The sequence below is a fragment of the Poromitra crassiceps genome (assembly GCF_964638095.1).
Source record: "Poromitra crassiceps genome assembly, chromosome: 6".
In the NCBI taxonomy this organism is placed as follows: Eukaryota; Metazoa; Chordata; class Actinopteri; order Beryciformes; family Melamphaidae; genus Poromitra; species Poromitra crassiceps.
Window position 1 is genome coordinate 22,047,090 of NC_139627.1, and position 23,612 is coordinate 22,070,701.

General features: G+C 43.0%; 1 protein-coding gene across 1 annotated transcript in view; it reads right to left on the minus strand.

Annotated features, from left to right (window-relative positions):
• Nucleotides 1-23,612, minus strand: part of erbb4b (erb-b2 receptor tyrosine kinase 4b) — a gene marked incomplete at both ends in the record, with an annotated part of 355,388 nt that overhangs the window by 57,836 nt on the left and 273,940 nt on the right. The window lies entirely within an intron of this gene.

The following is a 23,612-nucleotide window of genomic DNA, read 5'->3' on the forward strand; positions in this document are numbered from 1 at the left end:
AGTTTTCAACAATCCAACTTGTCATTTTCAGCATGTTGTTGTTTTCACTGAGGCGGCAGTGCACTATTTACAGCGACACACAGGGAGGAGGTGGCATGGTCGAAGCCAATGCCAGAGCTTGTAATAAGCCGGGAGCGGACATCCGGTAGCGACTGAAACAGTCGCTCCAATGGGGAGCAGCTGTAGAGCAGGAGAGGGCTTATCCCAGTTGCCTGTTTCCGTGCAGCCAGACGACTCTCCCGGAAGGGAGGGGAGGCTGGCCAGCGAGACTATGCTGCCAGAGATGCTAATTTTGGTGATTCTCTCCTTTGCCAGATGAACTATAGGCGCTAGCAGCGGCAATATCACAATGAGATACATCCATTTAGTTATGGATTCAAGATTCAAGATATTTACTGTGTATTTATTTTTGTCTCATGCTAGGGAACTCCATGACAAGACATAGTGCAGTAGGTACATACTAGTCACAACAGTAATATTATGTATGTAAATAAGGCAAATAAGGCAAACAGTAAATAAGTCTAATAAGGCAAACAGTACTATAGAATAGCAATAATATAGAATAAATAATGAAAATAGCACCACTTGTCAGTGAAAGGTGCAGTCTATCAGCAGTGTGTAATGAAACTGATATTCTTGAACTAATGTAACGATGGGGATCATTATAATTTGATCGTCTACACTGTAGACCAGTGCTGACCAATTCGGGGCCCGTTTGTTTTGGCCCGCCACGGATTTGGGGGATTTTATTTTATTTTATCCAGAATGCAACTCGGGCAAGTTATCAGATATCTGCACTGATTGCAAAGGGTGGACAAGCTTTTTCATGTGGTGACTTTGTGAAACAGTGTCTGAATGTGGCAGCGGATACTGTGTTCACTCCTGAGATTGCATCCCTGCAAATTGTCATGGCAAATTGTTTACAAAAGATGGACAATAAAGCTGATTTTCAAAGTACCTTGAGGATTTTTCAAATTGTGAATTAAGTCAAATTTCTCTCTTGATTACAAAGGTGGAAAATACAACTGTTTTTAACTGGGTGTTTACTGATTAAATGTTTAAGCTCCCCACAAATGCAGATGTTTTTTTTTAAATATATATAACCAATTGCAAATTATTACAATTACCAAAAAGATAAAAAGTTGATTATTATATTGAAATGTTATTTTAGATTTAGAATGTTAATTTTCTATAAAACACAATACATTTTAATGTAATTCCACGTTTATTTTTGGCCCTCTGCCCTCCACCCAGATTGAGTTTTGGCCCTTCATGGGAAAGAATTTGGGCACCCCTGCTGTAGACGATCAAATTATTTTCCCACAAACAATGTCTCACCTTTTGATTGGCTTGAGTTTTCAAAGGTCAAACCACTGCAGGACAGAGAGAGAGAGAGAGATTGGTTCAATTATACTGGGGAACACGTTTCCCAGACAACAACACACAATGACACGTTTTGGAACAGCGCCGCACGCTGGTCCTAAAAGCAAAATGCTTATTGCTTTGAATGATCTGGCATCTTCTATTACTGTCAACACCAGTGATGTTGTATTGTAATAATATGCCATAAAGGTTTATTGAAATTTTGGCGAGAGCCTGGCCTGGCGGGGGGGTTGTTGGCTATCTATTATTGAAATTACTCAAGTAGGAGTAAAAGTATATCATCATAAAAATACTTAAAAAGTACAAATCCTCAAAAAAACTACTCAAGTACATGTACTTGAGTACTTTTACTTGAGTACTTTCTGCCTGTGTATATATATAGTCATGAATGGAGCACCACACAACACAAGAAGCTTCAGCATTAATTACCCCGGCAATGAAAGGGAGTGAGGCAGCTAGAATGAGAGAGGGAAGGGGGGGGGTGTGGGCGGCGTCTGTGTGTGTGTCTGAGCGTGCTGCAGCCTCGCCTCCTGTCAGTTCACCTGCAGCGCGTGACCGTGGCCACCCTGCCAGCGTGCCGTTGTGCCAGGTCCCCCCCCGGGCACCTTTGGGATCAGGTGGCTGATCCATAACATACGCCAACAACATGACCTTGTCCTGGAAGGGCCCACCCCGAACCTGGTGATGGGGGCAACAGGGGGCAACGGGGTGGGGGTTATGGGAGAGCAGATGGGTACGGTAATGTACTTGGCACGGTGTGATCCCTCACCCCTCCCTGTCTCTTTCTCGCTCTCTCTTCAGTCTGCGTCTCTCTCTCACTCTCCCACTCTCTCGGTCAGGGTGTACACACACTGTAGAAAATGTCACTGTACAGGTGGAAGGCAGGGACATTCACATTCACACCTATGGACAATTCAGTCTTTATCTATTGGTCATTGATAGAGAATAAAATTCTACATCTCCGCTAAATGTATATATCACAGCTTATCTTAAACCAAATGAATTGAAGCCATGAGTCTAGGAAGAAGTCTCATAAAAGTATATTTATTACCATACATTCTCTGCAATATATGTATATTGTCAGAGGGCTTGAATCTCAATGTACACATGTCTGATCAATGTACAGAGTCAAATATTCAGCCAATGGCCGACAGTGTAACATAGATTTATACTGTAAAGGAAGAGGAGCAGAGAGGAGGGGGTTGAATTGTGTGTGCGTTGCTCCAGTCTGACTGAGAGACTGTTATCAGTTGTTATGGTACACGATGCACTGGACAAGGTCTCAGCAAAGGAGAAGTCCTCTGCTATGGGTGAAATGTCATGGGTGAATCTATGTGTCAAATGGCATGGAACTTAGCATAATTATGTGTATGCAAATATAGCTTATTGATTAATGTGTCAGATGTCATGTTAACTTATATTTTTCTCCAACAGTCATTTTGTAGTCCCTGCTGTGTGTGGGGTGCCTCAGGGTTCAATTTTGGTACATTATGTTTTACTTTACAAACTACATATCTGTAGTTTTAACATCTCATATTGTTTTTATCTTTATTTTCTACCTCTATTTCATTATCTTGGTTTTATTTGCTTGCTTTATGTCTTTTATGTCTTTATCACTCTACCCCTCACAGTATCTTCTGTTGCTTTAATTGCTTTAATTGTCTAATGTGGCGTGTGCTATGATTCCACTGCTCATGTATCTCTTGTAAAGCACTTTGTAACCGTGATTTAGAAAGGTGCTAATTAAATAAAGATTGTCTAAACATGCAAACCATTAACCACTGTGCCACCATGCCATCCCTGCTTTTATAGTTATTTGTAGTATTTATACTTAACTAGTGCAGTGCCCGTTCCCCCATGCACCACCCCGTGGGCGCTCCCCCCGCACACACACTGCACTCAGTCAGGTCCCCCTAAGCGCAAGTTTGAAGTCGATCCAACAAACGGTTCTCGAGATATGCAAAGAAAATACATACAAACAGTCCTGAAATAAGGCCAAATTGCACTGCACTGTGTAGAATTCCCATCAGCGCACTCCCCAAAGTTGAAGTCGATCGGACGAACGGTTCTCAAGATAAACCACTTTTTGTGTTGCCAGTAGGTGGCGCTGTGCCGAATTGCACAACATTCTGCACTGTTCTATGCCAGGTTCCCAGCAGCACACTCTCCAAGTTTGAAGTCGATCAGATGAATGGCTATTGGAGATAAAGCGCCAGTAGGTGGCGCAATGCCAAATTGCACGGAATTCACCTCCCTACACTCCCTTGAGTCCCCCTAAGCACACTCCCCAAAGTTGAAGTCGATCGGACGAACGGTTCTTGAGATAAACAGCATTTTTTATGTTGCCAGTAGGTGGCGCTATGCCGAATTGCACAAAAACAGGGCACTGCACTGCACAATAGGGCACACTCCCAACCCTACTTACACAGGATGGGGGTTCCCGGAAGTGGCGTGGCCCTAGAGCAGTGATACTCAACTTGCGGCCAGGGGGCCAGATGCGGCCCGCGACAGGGTGCAGAGTGGCCCCCCGACCATTTCCTAATAATTTCACGTAAAGTTTTTATTGTGAATTAGAATCTAATTCACAATAATAACTAATGTGAAATAAAGTTTGGCTGAGCTCCAGTTAAATTGTCAAATACCACCGTCTGCTCGCTACACAGGCACTTATGTATGTGCTTAACCTAACTAACTTAACCTAACTAACTATCCGGTGTGCACAACATGGTCAGACTAAACTCCGGCTGACACCCCAAAAAACTACAATCCGCTACAGAAAAATTTATATTGTTTGTTTATTAGCTGGCCCCTGGCCTCCTATCATTTCACAAAAGTGGCCCCCGGGCAAAGCAAGTTGAGTATCCCTGCACTAGAGGATATTATTTCTGAATGCGTGACTCATTATAGCCTACCATTTTATAGCCACATAAAAAACTGAGCTCTACTGATTATTTCCCCTTGATTTTATTCATGACAGACTTGTAAATGCATATTTGGACAGGCACATACATAGGAGGACATTTCTTCACCCTCTGCTCTTAATTGGAACCTGGGGAGAGATGCTGGCCCCCCCTAAACACAGGGTCGTTCCTCTGTTTACTCTCTCAGTAGGTGTCAACGGCCCTAATTAAAGCTGGGGCTTAGGGATCAAAGGAGCAGAACTGAAGACAAGACATATTCAAATATCGAACGTGTTTCGCGTCCGAATCGCACAGAGACAGGGCACCACCCTCCGTCGGGTCACCATCAGCGCACCCCCCGAGTTTCAAGTCGATCCGACCAACGGTTCTGGAGATACGCGAAGGACAAAGAGACAGACAGACGCTCCCGCAATTATAGTATAGATAGCAATCTCGCGCAACGCGCGCTCAATTCCTAGGCTCACCCGCCCTGCAGCTCGCCCACTGGGTGTCACATACGCTTGGCCTGCAATAGCCTCACCCAGGAAGGATGACATCACTGATGACATCATCACGGATGACATAACTGCTGCTTGGCCTGCAATAGCCTCACCCAGGAAGGATGGCATCACTGATGACATCATCACTGAACGTATTCACCTTATGTTCAGACCTTACAGTGGACCAAATTCTTCCGGGTCCTTCTAACACTTCCGGCGGTCACGGCGCAAAATAAAAGAGTTGTTTTTGGAGCGGACAGTGAAGGGGTAAAATAAATAACGTAGCCTACTACTTTGAGCCGGTACACAGCAAGCAAGCGAGTATCCACTGTTAGCCAGGTCAGATAACGTTATCGTCGACAATGACGAGCACTTTCTTGTAAAACATACCTGGACTCCAACAAAGAAAGCTTCGGATAGTTTTCTCTCCTCCGAGGCAGCGCGATAGCAGCGCGAGCCATTAACGTCAATAAAGACCCGCAGACGTTAACGTAATTCCCTGGAATGCGAGACTTAACGAGCCAGTTACATGGCGTTGCATTCTTAGACATTGCCGTTTGCTTTTATTTGGTATGTTACATACAATTGGCTAAATTATTAGTTAATTCAGAGTTAAATGATATTGGAGCAGCGCAGCCATTTTTTATTTTATTTTATTATTATTTTTAGCCGGAAGTCGTAGGACGGCCACAGAACCGGGTCAAATGGGCGTGGCTACATAAGGTGAATAGCCTCAGCCAGGAAGGATGACATCACTGATTACATCACCACTGATGTCATCACATTATTAGGTAATTAGGGCAATCACCTAATTAAAAAATCCGGCTCCGTCTGGACACCCGCACGGGTGCTCTTTACACCCCCTGAAAGTTTCAGCCCGATCGCACGTAAAACAGCATAGCTGTGGCCGGACAAAATTCATGTGTGTGCAAATTCTGCACACACACACACACACACACACACACACACACACACACACACACACACACACACACACACCTCAAATTATAATAAGATCCCCCTTTAACATGTCTCAAAATCATATTTTTGTTTATAAGGCACAGGACCACAGCTGAAAGAAACCATAATTCCATCCAGTCAAAATAAAACATTATGTTCAAGTTCTGTAGTTTATAAGCAATACATCATTTTGAGAAAATGTCTAAGTATTTTTTACCTAATTTTGTGCTTGGTGGTTTGAAAACAGAATGACTAAACTATTTATAGGTGTGTTTGATGATTGTTTTGTATATCATACCGAACTATAATAGTTATAGAAGCAAAACATCTTGTAGAAACAAGTGTCAGTATCTTGAAGGCAAGATAAGTCAGATAACTAACTCCACTCCACTCGAATCAAGAAAAGTGAAGAAAATGCCATTGTTCCATCATTGTCTCACCCCATTGGCAGACTGGTCTACTTGTTTTGAGAAAACATAAAGCTCAGTAGACTTGTGCTACAGTATTCCCTCTGTCTGTAGATCATATCATTTGATGTTTCTTCTCTCTCCCCTCTTTCCCTGGTGACACATGGTTAGCTTCACTCAATTCACTGTGTGTGTGAGTGTGTGTGTGTGTGTGTGTGTGTGTGTGTGTGTGTGTGTGTGTGTGCGTGTGTGCGTGCACTGTGCATGCACTGTGCATGCATTTAGGTATGTATGGCATACAGAACCCCAAAGCTGCCACCATTTGTGACAATGAAGTATTAATTTGTGTACATGATGCTGCTGAAAAGATTAAAAACGTGCACCAACTCTTCTGCCACTTCATGCGCATAAATATTAGATCCATGCAATTAAACAAAGCCATTTCCAAATAACATGTTTCCTAACACGTGCACATTTTACTAATAAAACCTATATGTCTTTTTCAGGGTACTGAAATCACTGAATAGTGTGTGTTTCTTAATTAATTTGTGCACACACTCAAATGTCTGTACATTGGTGGGAATGTATTAATCTGTGTGTGGAGCTGTAAAATACTCAAAGTTAGGTAAAACAATGCGTCTTCTGTGCATGTGATACCGAGTCGTGTGTGTGTGTGTGTGTGCGCGCACGCGCGTGTGTAAAAACTTGTACTATATTATTTATGCTACTTCTTTTAAAATTCCATTCAAAAGCAACTTCCAAAATTAGATACAGTGTTAGTATCAGTACAGTACACAAACTTGCACACATGTGAACACCAACACTCACTGAATTTCCAGTGAAGTCAAATGGAAGAGACGGGGACAGGAGAGTGAGAGAGAGCACGAGCGAAAGATGTGTATGTACACACACACACACACACACACACACACACACACACACACACACACACACACACACACACACACACACACACACACACAAACACGCGCGCGCACAGAACCACAGTGTGTGCCAACCCCTCAAAGGCACTGATAACCTAAAAAGGTATTCAAATTGGTAAACAGAAAAGGAGGAAGATGGGGAAAAACAATTGTATTTGACCCCTCAAGGAGAAAAGCCATTTCTCTCTTCAATCAGCTGTGGTTCTGGCCAACAGGAAATGTGCTTAGAGATTTCTCATCTCTTCTCCTCTCCTCCTCTCCTCTCTTCCACATTCCAGGACAAACATTTTAGCACTTTTCTATCTACCTATTCATTCTGCATTCATCTCCGCTGCCCAATGGACTGAAGACTGAAAAAGGACCAAAGATGTTTTCCAAACCCATCTTGTCAATATCATCTTTCCCTTCGATGGATAAATAGATGTGAAATGTCCGTCAACAAACTCGTCATGTCTGTTTACATAAAAACGCCATTGACGACGATGACAACTACTGATGACATATCAGGGTCTTGAAGGGTTGTCTAATTTCATAGGGGAAGATTTCAACCACTACCCTGTGTAACTGTTCTGAGGGTTAAGGCCGAATCGTGATGACTGCTATTTACAATATACATTTATTCTAATTCCTTCACCATTCAACGATGGGGCGGTCTCTCTATCACCGTGCCTCGGTTTGAGTGTAGGCAATCCTGTGTGTGTGTGTGTGTGTGTGTGTGTGTGTGTGTGTGTGCGTGCGCATGTGTGATTGCCTGAGGTTGTTTATAAAGGGGTGGGTGTGTTGAAACATGCTACGCTGAAACACCTCTGGAGTAAACATCAATTGTGCTGGGTTTGAGCCACACAGTTACCTGACTGGCATGATTCGTGCGCTCCTTTATTCATGAGCAAATGGCTTTGAATCTGCTTCAAATGAGACCCGGCCAAGAAAGCAGCATCGATGACAAGCCAAACTGCGGCATACATACAAGATACAAGCTGTTTATTGTCACTCATTGTACAAGTACACACGTGTGAAATTCTTGAGCTGTGTTGTGTTCCGTTACATATTCCGTTCCACCACCATCATCACCATCATCACCATCATCATCATCGTCTCATCATCATCATCATCTATGTCATCATCAGTAAACGTCAGGCATTCTTGTTATGCGTCTTATTGGTACATCAATACAAACAACTAACTATATGTACAAAATCCAGTTAAAAGAATACAACTAAAATCACCATTACAGATACAGTAGTGTGAGGGAAAAGACTATTCACTATAGCAACCAGGGATATAGTAGCAGAGCATAAACCCACATAACACACCTACAGTACCTATTTTACGCATCCTTTTTAAGTTGAACACAGTCCTGGTTGATATACATTTTATTAGGTAAAAAACAAAGTGTACATCATAATGCAAAAAAAAAACTGAAAAACCATAATAATAATAATTTATCTTTGTTTATGGTTGAGAGGAGATAGTGTGTCCTTGCTTTATGCTTCTCACAGACATTCTGTTTGTCTCACTGGAGTCCACAGTAAAGTAGACTGAAAGCCAAGGCACACTTTAATGTTCAAATCTTTCTTTTTCTATTCACCTTATGTAGCCACGCCCATGTGGTCGTGTCACGACTTCCGGCTAAAAATAAAATAAAATAAAATGGCTGGCTGCTCCAATATCATCTAACTCTGAATTAACTAATAATTTGGCCAATTGTATGTAACATACCAAATAAAAGCAAACAGCAATGTCTAAGAATGCAACGCCATGTAACTGGCTCGTTAAGTCTCGCATTCCAGGGAATTACGTTAACGTCTGCGGGTCTTATAGACGTAAGTGGCTCGAGCGCTCGGAGGAGAGAAAACTATCTGAAGCTTTCTTTGTTGGAGTCCATGTATGTTTTACAAGAAAGTGCTTGTCATGGTCGACGATAACGTTATCTGACATGGCTAACAGTGGATACTCGCTTGCTTGCTGTGTACCGAGCTCAAAGTAGTAGGCTATGTTCTTTATTTTACCCCCTGCACTGTCCGCTCCAAAAACAACTCTCTTATTTTGCGCCGTGACCGCCGGAAGTGTTAACAGGACCCGGAAGAATTTGGCCCACTGTAAGGTCTGAACATAAGGTGAATAGCTTCCCAAAAACCATCTCTAGTCATATACAACTATAAAAACCATCTCTATTCAAATACAACTATAAAAACCATCTCTAGTCATATACAACTATAAAAACCATCTCTAGTCATATACAACTATAAAAACCATCTCTAGTCAAATACAACTATAAAAACCATCTCTAGTCAAATACAACTATAAAAACCATCTCTAGTCAAATACAACTATAAAAACCATCTCTAGTCAAATACAATTATAAAAACCATCTCTAGTCATATACAACTATAAAAACCATCTCTAGTCAAATACAACTATAAAAACCATCTCTAGTCAAATACAACTATAAAAACCATCTCTAGTCAAATACAATTATAAAAACCATCTCTAGTCATATACAACTATAAAAACCATCTCTAGTCAAATACAATTATAAAAACCATCTCTAGTCAAATACAACTATAAAAACCATCTCTAGTCAAATACAATTATAAAAACCATCTCTAGTCATATACAACTATAAAAACCATCTATTCAAATACAACTATAAAAACCATCTCTAGTCATATACAACTATAAAAACCATCTATTCAAATACAACTATAAAAACCATCTCTAGTCACATACAATTATAAAAACCATCTCTAGTCATATACAACTATAAAAACCATCTCTAGTCAAATACAATTATAAAAACCATCTCTAGTCATATACAACTATAAAAACCATCTCTAGTCATCTACAACTATAAAAACCATCTCTAGGTACATATCTAGTCATATACAACTATAAAAACCATCTCTAGTCAAATACAACTATAAAAACCATCTCTAGGTACATCTCTAGTCATATACAATTATAAAAACCATCTCTAGTCAAATACAACTATAAAAACCATCTGTAGTCATATACAACTATAAAAACCATCTCTAGTCAGTTACAACTATAAAAACCATCTCTAGGTACATCTCTAGTCATATACAACTATAAAAACCATCTCTAGTCAAATACAACTATAAAAACCATCTGTAGTCATATACAACTATAAAAACCATCTCTAGTCAGTTACAACTATAAAAACCATCTCTAGGTACATCTCTAGTCATATACAACTATAAAAACCATCTCTAGTCATATACAACTATAAAAACCATATCTAGTCATATACAACTATAAAAACCATCTCTAGTCAGTTACAACTATAAAAACCATCTCTAGGTACATCTCTAGTCATATACAACTATAAAAACCATCTCTAGTCAAATACAACTATAAAAACCATATCTAGTCATATACAACTATAAAAACCATCTCTAGTCATATACAACTAGAAACACCATCTCTAGTCATATACAACTAGAAACACCATCTCTAGTCATATACAACTAGAAAAACCATCTCTAGTCATATACAACTATAAAAACCATCTCTAGTCAGTTACAACTATAAAAACCATCTCTAGGTACATCTCTAGTCATATACAACTATAAAAACCATCTCTAGTCATATACAACTATAAAAACCATCTCTAGTCAAATACAACTATAAAAACCATATCTAGTCATATACAACTATAAAAACCATCTCTAGTCATATACAACTAGAAAAACCATCTCTAGTCATATACTGTACAACTATAAAAACCATCTCTAGTCAAATCCAACTACAAAGGCTTTCTTACTGTTTGCACACAAAAAGAGAATGCCTGCAGCTTCCTGAATGCTTCTTTGCATTGGCGGTTTTTGTCTTATGATGATCGCAGTGGACTCAACTCTAAGACCCACTCTCCATTCCTGTCAATCACAACTTGCAAATGTCTCCCCCTCGCCTTCCCGCCTTGCGGCCGCCCTCGCCTCTAATTGGGCCACACGCTTGCCAATTTACTGGCCGACTGGCCCGGCGGAGCTGCTTGGCGATGCCTTGTCAGCACTCAAGACGGCTTCCATCAGAGCAGCAAACAGCCATGCAACATCCACACCAGGGCGTAACAGCCACTCAGTCCATTATGCCCCCTCTTTAGGGTCCAGAGTAATGAACTGTAATATAGAAATGATAATAATGATGATAGTCATAATTAGTGGGATAATAACAGGCCAATCGCAGGGTGCAGTAATGAGAGACATTAGCTGTGATCTACGATTGATCTGTGGCAAATCAGGCAGCTCAGCAATCTAGCAGGACTCCCCTGGAATGTGCTGATGCTTTGTGTGTATGTGTGTGGGAGAGGGGGGGGGGTGTCATTTAAACACATTTGCAAAGATAGAGAAATAACGTATTAGCAGTTCACACACAAACCTCGAAACACTACTGGTGCCACAAAACCCACATAATAGCATGATTGAGAAGAAAGGAAAAATAGACAGTAAACATTTCCCCCCTGGCATCATTTTCCACATGCAGAAAAGAAACATGGATTCTACATGTATTTTGTTGATTATTATTATTATGTGTCAGTGATGCTGCTGGGCTGGGCGGTCACACTTTGCAGGGAAAATAAATCAATCAATCAAATGAATGTGGCCAGGACTGCATGGTGAGAGGGCGGCTATATAAATAAAAGCATAGTGCTTTGACCATCCCTCGGTATACTGGTCGCGTCTGCATCTCTGGCTGGCAGCACTGATAGGTTGTCTCTAGTCTAGTCTAGCCCCTCCCTCTCCCTCTCTCTCTCTCTCTCTCTCTCTCCCTCTCACTCCTCCTAGACCGTGTTTACTCATTCTGAGTTTGCCTCGTCTCCTCTGGTCCTGGTAAATAATATATATCTGTCTTCTCTCCCAATAGGAATAGGTGTGTGTGCGTGCATGTTTTTGTGTGTGTGTGTGTGTGTGTGTGTGTGTTTGTGTGGAGAGTTAAATGCACTTGAACCTCCCCTGCACATGCCTGTGTGTGTGTGTGTGTGTGTGTGTGTGTGTGTGTGTGTGTGTGTGTGTGTGTGCACATGGGTACATTCCAGTGTGTACAGGTGAATGTGTGGTAAGTAGTGGAGAAAAGGACGGCTGGAAGCACCAATCAATATTGCAAGGCTTCATCGATTGAGCCTTGGGGTGTGTGTGTGTGTGTGTGCGTGTGTGTGTGTGTGTGTGACCGAGTTCACCGGGGGGGGTTAACGTGCCGCGTCCCATGGACAGGTCTCAACAAAAGCCATATTGTGATGCGAGGACTGAGGACTGAGGACTGAGGACTGAGGACTGCCGTGGCTGCGATAACAGCCGCAACAATGCTGAGCCCCGGCACCCAGATGGGGACAAATGAGTGGGACAGGTTTTTCTATCATTTCTTCTCACTTTCTTAATTTCTCCGGCGACACGTGAGACGCTCCGAAAACAACCTTGACAATTCCGCAGGGGAAGAGTTGGCAAAGAGCCTTCCGATAGTTTTAGCATTTCAGACGTGTCCGGATATGAATCTGCTCAGGGGTGCATGAGGGGCGAAGGACGAAGAAAGTGAAAATAGAAACAATTCAGTTTCCTAATCTAACGGGATATATTTGTATGCTTGCATAGTCGTGTGGAGATAAACAGCCTGGCATTAGGGTCAACATATCCATATCCCATGTTCATTATGGAGCTACAGTATCTCAGCAGTTGGTCATTTTAATGCTAATTTTCCACTCCAATTATAGGTCAGGCCGCTGCTGTCTGTACAGGGAAAAGACATACTGAGCAAAGGTTACTACTCCTAGCAATGTGAGAACAAGCCAGCGTGTCAAAAACATAACTGTCCAAAACAGCGTGACCTTTAAAAATGAAATCACTAGTCCAGCTGTCCAGATGACATCGCTCCCAATGTCTATGGTATAAATATATGATTTTATGATGCAGCGGCTGGTTCAGCAATGGAGCTTATTGTAATGTGAACATACAGTTGGACACTGGAACTGGACTGCTGGCGGCATGCTGTTCAGTCCTGACCGTGCTTTGCTCCATGTAGATGCTAGCAGTCCACTCGACTTCGGGAGACACATTGCCTGATGTTGGCCATTGTTGTCCCGTCGTTTTGTGTGTGGTCAAAGACACATCAGGAGCCCATCCAAACCTACTATCAGCACAGCAAATGTGGTGGCTAGAGGTCTGAACGCAGAGTCAAGTTCTTAGGCAATCACAATATCCCACACAGCCAATCCATTACATGCCTGGCCTCGAACTGCATCCTCTGCCAGTGAAAATAACAGATGTGTCAGGCCTGTACGAGCAGCTTGACCCGCACTCAAACTGCTACACACTCAGCCCACGCCCATTAAGAAGTTTACAGCTAATTGCACTGAACCGGAATATGGAGAGGCAGGCGTTATTAAAAAAGCTTGACAGCGCATCGTCATCTTTGATTCCTTTTTCCTTGCAGTCACCCGTTATTATCTTGGCCAGTGTGTTATTACAATGTCAGGAAATTCCATATAAGTGGCTCGGTCGTTCGTGGTTAACGCATTGGAGGTTGCTTTATCCGGAGGATCTGATGCGCGTTGAGTCCAGAACATGTTCTGTTAGGCAAGAAATGCACAACCTGGTTCAAGGGTTCAAGTGTGTGTCAACTACTAGAACATCCAGAGGCACTTTAGATGCCCCATGTCCCATCATTATCTCCATGATATACTGAACAGGTCATTCATTAATTACTGCATTACTTCACGTAACACACATGGGTGCTATTCATATGGACTCTGTATTAAAGTGTGCAGGAGTATTTCAATAAAAGCCACATTTTTCTCATTAATATGCAATTGTATGCAGCAAAGTACTCAAAAAAAATATTTCTATCATCTTTCATCTATCTGCAGACTAGTACTGCAGTCATGCAATAAATGCATACAGCAGCAGAGAAAAGAACACAGACTATCCACAGGTGTTCTGTGTGTCACAGCACAATCTGCCACAATGTGCCAGGTTTGCTCAGAATCCTTCATCCAAACATTTGGCGAGAATCTGGCAACCTGGAGGGGTGAGAAGACACGGTGTGTGTGTCCTCTGTCTCTCTGCGAAGGGACGGACATGTCACACGCGCGCACGCACACACGCACACACACACACACACACACACACACACACACACACACACACACAGGGCTTGAGTCAGGTCCAAGGAGGCTGCTGAGGAGGCGTCTGGGTGGCAGGCGACTAATTGAAAGTGAAGTGAGTCCAAGCTGTCGCTGTGTTGGCCCTCCGCCACAGGGCTAAAAAATGACCAGCGGTATCTATCAGCTCTGGCACCAGCAACCCACACACACACACACACACACACACACATGCACGTGTGTAGTGGACAGCCATCAGAAGGTTGTGTGTGTGTGTGTGTGTGTGTGTGTGTGTGTGTGCATGCAAGAGCATTTGCAGTTTGACACAGAGAGAGGAGAAATAAGAGAGAAGTGATAAATGTAAGGAGAACTGATTTCAAGGTGGAGCACAGTGTGACGTACACTGCTCCACCGTGTATGTGTGCGTGTGCTTGTGTGTGTGTGTGTGTGTGTGTGCGTGTGCTTGTGTGTGTGTGTGTGTGTGTGTGTGTGTGTGTGTGTGTGTGTGTGTGTGTATGTGTGCATGTGCTTGTGTGTGTGTGTGTATGTGTGCATGTGCTTGTGTGTGTGGGGGGGTCTTGTACAGCTATCTTACCAATTTTACGTTTAATCCCTGGGAAGTGAGGACATTTTCAGCAGGTGAGGACATTATGGCCGGTCTTCACTTCGTCACAGACCTTCAAAGGGCTGTTTGAAGGCTAAAGGCCATGTCACACCAATCAAACAGTCTCCAACAAACACCAACAAACATGAACAGACAATTGTCTGAATGTTGGCAGATGTTGGAGATTGTTTGAAAGCATGGCACACTGACCAAACATATTCAGCACAACAGTTGTTCTAATTTCAGCCAAATGGTGGCGGTAATGCAACAATAACTATGCCAACTGCCGTAAAACACCAAAGAAGAAGAAGCTGACCAAATAACTTCCGTGTTTACTTTGACCTACACTGCTGATGCTGACAAGACACATTTAATGCTAAAACATTTGACCATGAAATGGAGAGTGAAGAGGACATAATATACGTTTTGATTTCCACAGCTCTACCAAGAGTTCCTCTCTTTCCAGGGTCCAAAACGAAGCCATCGACAGCAACAATACAAGAGCCAGAAGTTTACTGCTAGCTAGTACTGAGTGTGTGCGCAAGCTCCGTTTCCATGGATACGCGACTGAAAACATGGTGAACTGACCAGACAACCAACCGCGAACACCGAACAAGCACGGATTGAACATGTTGAATCCGGGCGAACATCACCGAACACAAACAGACAAGGACAGACAGCTATGGCACACCAAACGAACATCTACAGTACGTGTGTTCGTGTTCGTTCGTGTTTGTTGGAGAATGTTCGATTGGTGTGCCCTGGGCTTTACGCTACGTTCACACAGACACAGGGAACCTATGCCTTGCCTTGCCTCAACCCACGCCTACGCCTGCAGACCTTGAGCTGGGCGTGAACCGATCACACCACACGCCTTTGCATGCTGAACCTGGAGCCGAGTCACAAGCGCCTCTCCTCTCTCCCGGCTGTATTTTTTCACGTGTGGTCCCGAATTATCATGTGTAGGTAAAATAAATCTGATATATTTAATGTTCTATTGATGCTGGATATGTATAATCAGGTCTGACTATAGTCTGACTTTTTAGAGAGGTTATCTTGCAAGAATATGTGCTGGCACAAAAACATTGTCCATCTTGCTTCTTCGGTCGCTATTCTCTCATGAAGATTTGTTTGCAGACAGGGAGAAAGCCCCACGTGAGAGCCACCCGTCAATCTCTCTCTCTCTCTCTCTCTCTCTCTGCTCAACACTGTTGTAGTAACTCCATTTTACTTTGAAATTCAGTTGACTTTGCCATTTCCCACGGATATTGTCGTGTTTTTATTTCATGGCTTGACAGAAGAAGCCTGCCTGCATGCGCCTAGTCGGCTTGAAAATAGAACTCACGCCTAAACGATAAAATCGGCAAGGCACAGGCGAGGCGTGGGTACACGCAGGGTTCACGCTCAGGCGCCCGGTGTACACAGCCTCGTTGACTAAAACGGACGCCTATTTAAAAGCGTGGGTAAAGGCAGGCACGTGCACACATAGACATGAAAGGGGGCTTGAGCCCCTGCCTTTTTTTCAGTCTGTAAAAAGTGCCCTTTTTTTTTTTTTTTTTTTTTATTATAATACATTTTTCATTTTCATTCCAACAACACATGAACAAAACAAACAGCTCAGACACATTAAAAAATAAAATAAAAAGTGCCCTTTCCTGACCATGAATGCATTTATAATGGTGCTTTGTATGGAAATTGCCCTTTCCATGCCGTCACTGAAGGCAGCATTCAAAGATAAATGCCTTTTCCAAGCTCTCTTGGCCTTGAATGCACCATTTTGTAATAGGCCTCTGCATGGAGCAGTGTTTTTCTAAACTGCCCCTGAAGGCACCAACCCAAAAATGAACCCAAAAATGAATGAATAAATAAATACATAAATAAATAAACCACCCAATAAATAAATAACCAAAATATAGGGAACAAATGCAGAATTGTTGCTCTTGAAAATATTTTTTACTTTACACTATTGGAAAGGGATGTTGTGTTGTTGAATCCGCAAAAAATAAAAAAAATTCTAATACACCTTATCTAAATGTTCTGTCTTGCTTTTTAGAATTATGGTTAAAATGCATGGTATATTACAAGCCTCACTCAGTATCGTTCAATGTTTCTGCCTGTGTTGCTATCTGTTGTAGTACAACAACCTAAAGGGAGAAAAGGAGCAAATACATATTGATGCTTAAATTATTTCACAACAGTATTGCAACAGCATGCAACTTTTATATACTAATATTATTCAGTTATGGAGTTATTTTTCCGTGACAAGTCTCATCCTAAAATGAGATATTCCTCTAAATCTGGTTAAAATCTGAATATTTAAAATGAGTTATACCCCTAAATTGGCCTTCAAATTGCCTCAAATTTCCGCCGCTGCCCTCCGGACGGCGGCTGTAGTGCCCTTTTATGAATTTGAGCCCCTGCCCCTCTAATGTTCACGTCCCTGGGTAAAGGCAAGGCATAGGCAAGGCTTGGGTCCTCGGTGTGAACTAAGCCTTAGACTCGGTTTTAAGGGGTAAGCCCTCGTTCACACCATACGCCAATCTCACGCTGAAGCTACACAGCGCTATGGCAGTTTCATTTCGGCGTCCTAGCTTGTGTGTGTGCCCAACAATATGCGCGCACGCGTGTGTCACAATATGCGTGTGTGTAATGTGTGTGTACATCACAGTATGGAGAGCATGTGTCACTTTGACTGTGCTCATGTGTGTGTTTGCGTGCCAGCTTCATTTGTGTGTGTGCGTGTGTGTGTGTGTGTGTGTGTGTGTGTGTGTGTGTGTCTGGCAGTCATTAGTCTAGGCTTGTCTCCCTGAGCTGCCAGTCTCATCCATTGTGTGGGCTGCCTGCAGTCATCCATCCCCCCACCGCTTTACCTGGCCACATCCATCTCCACTCAGCCAGACACTGTTCATACTGCAGCACTGCTGTGTGTGTGTGTGTGTGTGTGTGTGTGTGTGTGTGTGAGAGAGAGAGAGAGAGAGAGAGAGAGAGTGTGGGAGAGTGTTTGTCTATGGGTGTGTGTCTGTGTGCGTGCATGTGTGTGTGTGTGTGTGTGTGTGTGTGTGTGTGCGTGTGAATGATGGCATGGTAAATATGAGTCAGTGCACGCCTAATAGTCTTCAGTGTATCCTTGTGTCCTTTGCAGCAGCTATTTATCTGTCTGTCTGCTGTCTGCAGCATGCAGAGGCCACTCTGAGTGAGGCCGTTAAGGCGAGGACCTTGATAATACGACATACCTGCCCTCAACCCTTTTGCTTTCACCACACTACAGCAACACAACACAAGAGACACAACAGAGCGGGCTGTGGCTCAGGAGGTAGAGCGGGTCGTCCACTAATCCCAAGGTGGGTGGTTCGATCCCCGGCTCCTCAAGTCCGCATGTCGAAGTGTCCTTGGGCAAGACACAGAACCCCAAATTGCTCCCGATGGCTGTGCCAGCACCCTGCGTGGCAGCTTGCCGCCTTCGGTGTGTGAATGGGTGAATGTAGGCACATTGTAAAGCGCTTTGGATAAAAGCGCTATATAAATGCAGTCCATTGACCATTTACAACAGAGCCTGTGACTAATACAGTGGCAGCCATCTTCACTTGGTGCTCCCAGCTGAAGGCCTTTGGGCTGCCAGCTGGCTGCCATAGCAAAGAACTGAACTTTGTTACACCATAAGGGACATTGCTTTAGACAAACTAATGACATCTATATGCAGCCATTTATGAAGAGGTTGAATTGGTTTAAGTTATGTTATGCTTAGTTTAAATATATTAAGCTACGTTTCTGTTTTGTCTTTATTTAATCGGCAAAGGATCTTGGCTGGCAGCTGAATGGCCCAGACACCATTGAAGAATGCTGCATCTGAATGAGTACTTGAAGCCAAAGCCCATATTTGTTTGGAGCCAAGCTGCTGATAACTGATGTTTTGTGCAGATATTCAGTTTTGTTACATTTAACCATTTAACCCCCCCCCCCCCCCCCCAACCAACCAGTCAGACCATATTTAATTTTTAATTAAAGGACATTATCGGCCCCATATCATTCAAAACCTAATCCAATTCCGTGTATCACTAAACACTCTTTCTTTCCAGCTGCATTCATGCAAAAAGATACAACTCAACAGCTACCTAATCCTATCTTGCCATTGGCAGAAACATGTGTGGAGTTGCTCTCCGCTCTTCTAAGCAGCTACCATCAAAATCATGTATTTATGTAGTCATGAAAGAAAAGCTTCAGAATTAATTACCTCGGCAACGAGCGAGAGCAAGGCAACGAGAATGAGAGAGGGAGGGAGAGGGGGGGGGGGGGGGGGGACTTGTTGACATTTGTAAGTATCAAAGGCGTGATGCCTCTGATCTGCTCTGTGTTAACATGCATTATTGGAACAGACATGGTCTCCACCAGCGCTGGCATGAACCAAACATCTGAATGCTCGACTCTGCCCACAACAGACAAAGACAAGAGACAAAGACAGGGAGCGCTATATGTTCATGTATTTGGCAGTCACATCAAATGGGAATACGTTATAACCATTGGAATGACTTCCTGGTTCAAAGCAATGGCTTTGAACATATTCAAACTCATATCAACATAATTATTCAAACTCATTTGAAGCCAGGAAGATGCCTTGAGTGAAGTTTTCTCTAGACTTTGGTTAATCATGTTGACCCGCTTCTTTTCCCTTTCTTTTTACACACACACACACACACACACACACACACACACACACACACACACACACACACACACACACACACACACACACACACACACACACAGTGAGTGATACACTTGAGTTGATCTTTTCTACCAAACCAAACACTGCAGTCTAGGGATCTTTTTCAGTTCCGATCCAATTCCGATACCTCTGCTCAGGCTCTCACGGCTGGTTTCTCCTGGTTCCCTTACGTGGGATCCTATGTAATATATATGTATTTTTTTCTGTTTTTTATTTTATTTTAATTTTCTCCTTTTCCTGTGTCTGAGACTGTTCATTTTGTTCTTTGTGTTCTGAAAAACATTGAAAAATAAAATATTGGGGAGGGGGAAGAGCATTTACTAGATCAAAACTGAGGTGAATAGTATTTTCTAGTTGTATTTACCAGATGAAAACTGGGTTTGAATGGTACTTTCTAGTAGGGCACTTGTATCCGCCGTCCTCTCCATCATTCCATTCCATTCCCATTGTACTGAAATGCAGCGGCGTAATCAAAGGACACTGAATTGAAAAGAGTGTCCGTGACTATATCCTTGTAAGTGATTGCCTGAGTGGTGAGAGATAAGGAGAGGGGTTGAGACACAAGAGAAGAAGAGAAACAAAAATAGAGGAAAGGCAGACAGAGAGAAAGGAGAGAGAGAGTGGAGAGGGAGTCGAATAGGAATAGGAGTGAACTGAGTAGGCACAGGGACCCTGGGGTCTATGTAATGAGTTGGAGAGAGTTTGCCTAGTTTGGTTTATACAGAGCAATGACCCTTTGCTGCACACTGTAGAATCCTCTCATCACACACACACACACACACACACACACACACACACACACACACACACACACACACACACACACACACACACACACACACACACACACACACAGTGGGCTGAGAGCAGACTGCCAGACTTGGAGGCTATCCAAAGCAGTAACGTTAGAGGCGAGGGTGGAAAAGATCTGCCGGTCAATTCTACAATTTCCACTGGAAATCCCGCTTTAGACGATGTCTCGCGCGCACTGTATCTGAGGCCGTCTGAAGGGCGGCGCTGTACCGGGGGCGAACCTGTCATGATTCAAAACACATCGCCCCACGTCAGCGTGAAGGCCGCCTCCCGGGGACCGGAACGCCACGTTCTCCTTTAGAGGCAGAAGGCGTAGGGTTCACACTAAATATTTCACAGGCAGTGAATCATGATAGCAACCATCAGTGCTATTCTACGGCCCCTGTGAGCTTCTATCTGTCAGCATATAATATCATCTCCTCTCCATCTCTTTTGGTGTGTCTCTTCTACCAGTTCAAAAGACTTCATGTAGAAGCCTCTAAATTGTCCCGAATTAAAGCAGGGAGCCAATGTGTCGAACAGCACATATTCCCGTTTTCTTACTAGAATGCACCAAGGGCATAAGTTTGACTTTGACATTGGAGACATATTGGGGAGATCGCGAAGCACGGTATTTCTAGTTAACAATAATTACTATAAAACTTGCAATAGGCGCCTTCTCCCCAATTGCCGCCGAGTCTCCAATAACCGCAGGGGGTCAGACAAAATTTTGCACATAAGCGCCGGTCTTCCCTTAACCGCCGGGAGCGGTTATTAGAATAAATATGTTTTTTCTCCCCCATTAGGCCTACGGTATGTTTTTGTGTTGACTGAATTCAGTCACTTACGGTAATGACGTGTATTTTGGAGGAAGTCAGGCGGAAGTCAGTCATGCTCTTTCTCCCCCTGTCAGACAGTTTTATATTTTATTCGGACATGTATTGGAAACTTGTCTTGGCGTCTACGTATTTGGTAAGTCTGCTTGTTTGTCTAGTAGTGCTGCAGTGCTGTTTCGTTAGCGTTAGTGTGGTAGCTAACAGCGTGCGTTCTACAATGACATTGCTATGACTTTCCAATGAAACACTAGTCTCGCTGGTCAGCCTCCCTTCCCTACTCACGGAAGGGAGAGGAGGCTCGCCAGCGAGACTGAAACACAAACAACTGAATGTGTGAGCGGTAGGCTAATGTTACTTGTTTAAAATATGGTATGACTGTTTGGCAGAGGGATTAAGAGGAGAGCAATGAACTGATACTGTAACGTACTGGTAGTTGGATGATGATGATGATGATGAAGGCAATACTAGGCAGTACAATACTAGGCATGTTCAAAACTGCCTGTACCTACCCTCTTGTGTGTACTAAGTACTATCTCACTGGCACTGGTGAAAGTGGGCCGGAACCGTCCGGTGCGCAGTTCCTGTAAGACTTTCCATGCCTGAACGCCGTTGGGGGAAGACATGCAGCTGCCTGTCAATCAAAATCCGATTGCTGCAGAGTGCAGAATACTATACGATGCATAATTTCCAACCAGGAAACACATGGCTGACGTTATGTCATTAGGGTAACATAAACAACATGTAGTCTCTCTCATAAATTGCTTCTAAATTGTTCAAATGCAGTGTTTTAGACCTGTGGTTTTAATCCGTGCTGTGTAGGCTATCAGCACGCAGCTTCTGAATGCGGCTGCTGCTGCTGCAACTCGGCTGTCGGTCTGTCAATACTAGTCTCGCTTGCCTCCGCCAACAAAAAAGGTTCCACCCAGGATTGCACTAGTGTTCCCAAGCAAGCAGAAACAGTAATATTTCCAACCAGTGAGAGGCAGCGATGTGCCTCAAGGCATCTAGTCTGCTGCAGAACTATTAGAAGCAGCAGAAGAAGAAGAAGCCTGCCCGATAGCTCGCTAACAGATTAGCACTAGTATCTTAGCAAACTACCAGAAACAGCGTTATCTTTATGATGGATTAATAATGGTACTAGACACACGTAACTCTATAGAGCCCCGTTGTGAGGTCTGTTTATCAAAATAACGCATATTTTGAAAACGGTTTTACTTTGTGGAGTAAATCAGCAGCTAACTAGTCTCGGTTTCCAGACGTTTGGTGAGCGGCGCCAACAGCGCCACCTAACCACCAAAGGTAGTGAAATGGATTAAGACTGAGAGCTGAGTCTAGCAGCTAACAGGCTGGATGTAATAGGCAATGATAGAGCAGCTGTGAAGCGGAGTGATAATACAGTGAGTGAAGTGTCAGTGCTGTTATCGTGAAATGTCTTCTTCTGTTGTTTAATCGCGGTTGGCAAAGGAGACTTGAAGAGACACAATAGTTCACACAGGAAAGAAACAAGTTAATTGTTCAGTGAGTGGTAAATGTTTTGCCATAAAGGAGACTTGAAGAGACACATGATAGTTCACACAGGAGAGAAACAATTTAATTGTTCAGTGTGTGATAAATGTTTTGGTCAAAAAGGAGAGTTGAAATCACACATGAGAGTCCACATAGGAGAGTCTGTTGTTGTAATGTTTAAATAATTCACTATACATATTGTCAAGTGTTTCTAATTTCTACACCATACAGGCATTAAAAAAATGGATGTGTGTGTTCAGGGATGCATGAAGCTGGGGGCGGGAGGAGAACAATATGAAACGATGAAGGTTGGGGTAGTAGGCCTATAGTTCCTGTAAGAAATTCAAACCACTTTCACCCCTGCTCACTGGTTTAAATAAGCAATTTGATACTTTCCGTTTTTGCTGACCAGAAATTCTGTGCAAAAAATAATCATCGCCTGGGTCGATTTCGTGCAATAAAGAAATAACCGCCTGACTCCAATTGCCGCCTGGTCTCCTTTAACCGCCTGGGGTCAGACTCGATTTAGCATAATAAACGCCCAGGCCCTTTACGGTAGTCGACATACAGTATTTGGTGATGAGAGAATGATAAATTGCATACATGAAAACGTGTAGAGTGTAGCCTATACTTGAGTACTTATTACTTAAGTGCTACAGAAGGCATTTCATACAACTATTAACAATGATTAGATATTGTGTTTGAATATCTGAGTAATTCATTATATTTGTCCAGAATAACTGGTTCAGATACTGTGGTTAGATGCCCTGTGATCAGTAGGTTTAAGGCTGTTTTATGGTTAGACACCTGTTAGTGTCAACAGGTGTCTTACGAAAAGTGCCGGACGAGACTGAAGGTCAAACGATGTAATGGGAGAGATTGAGATGTCTGCACAAGCTGTCACGCACGCACACACGCGCACACACACACACACACACAGGTGACC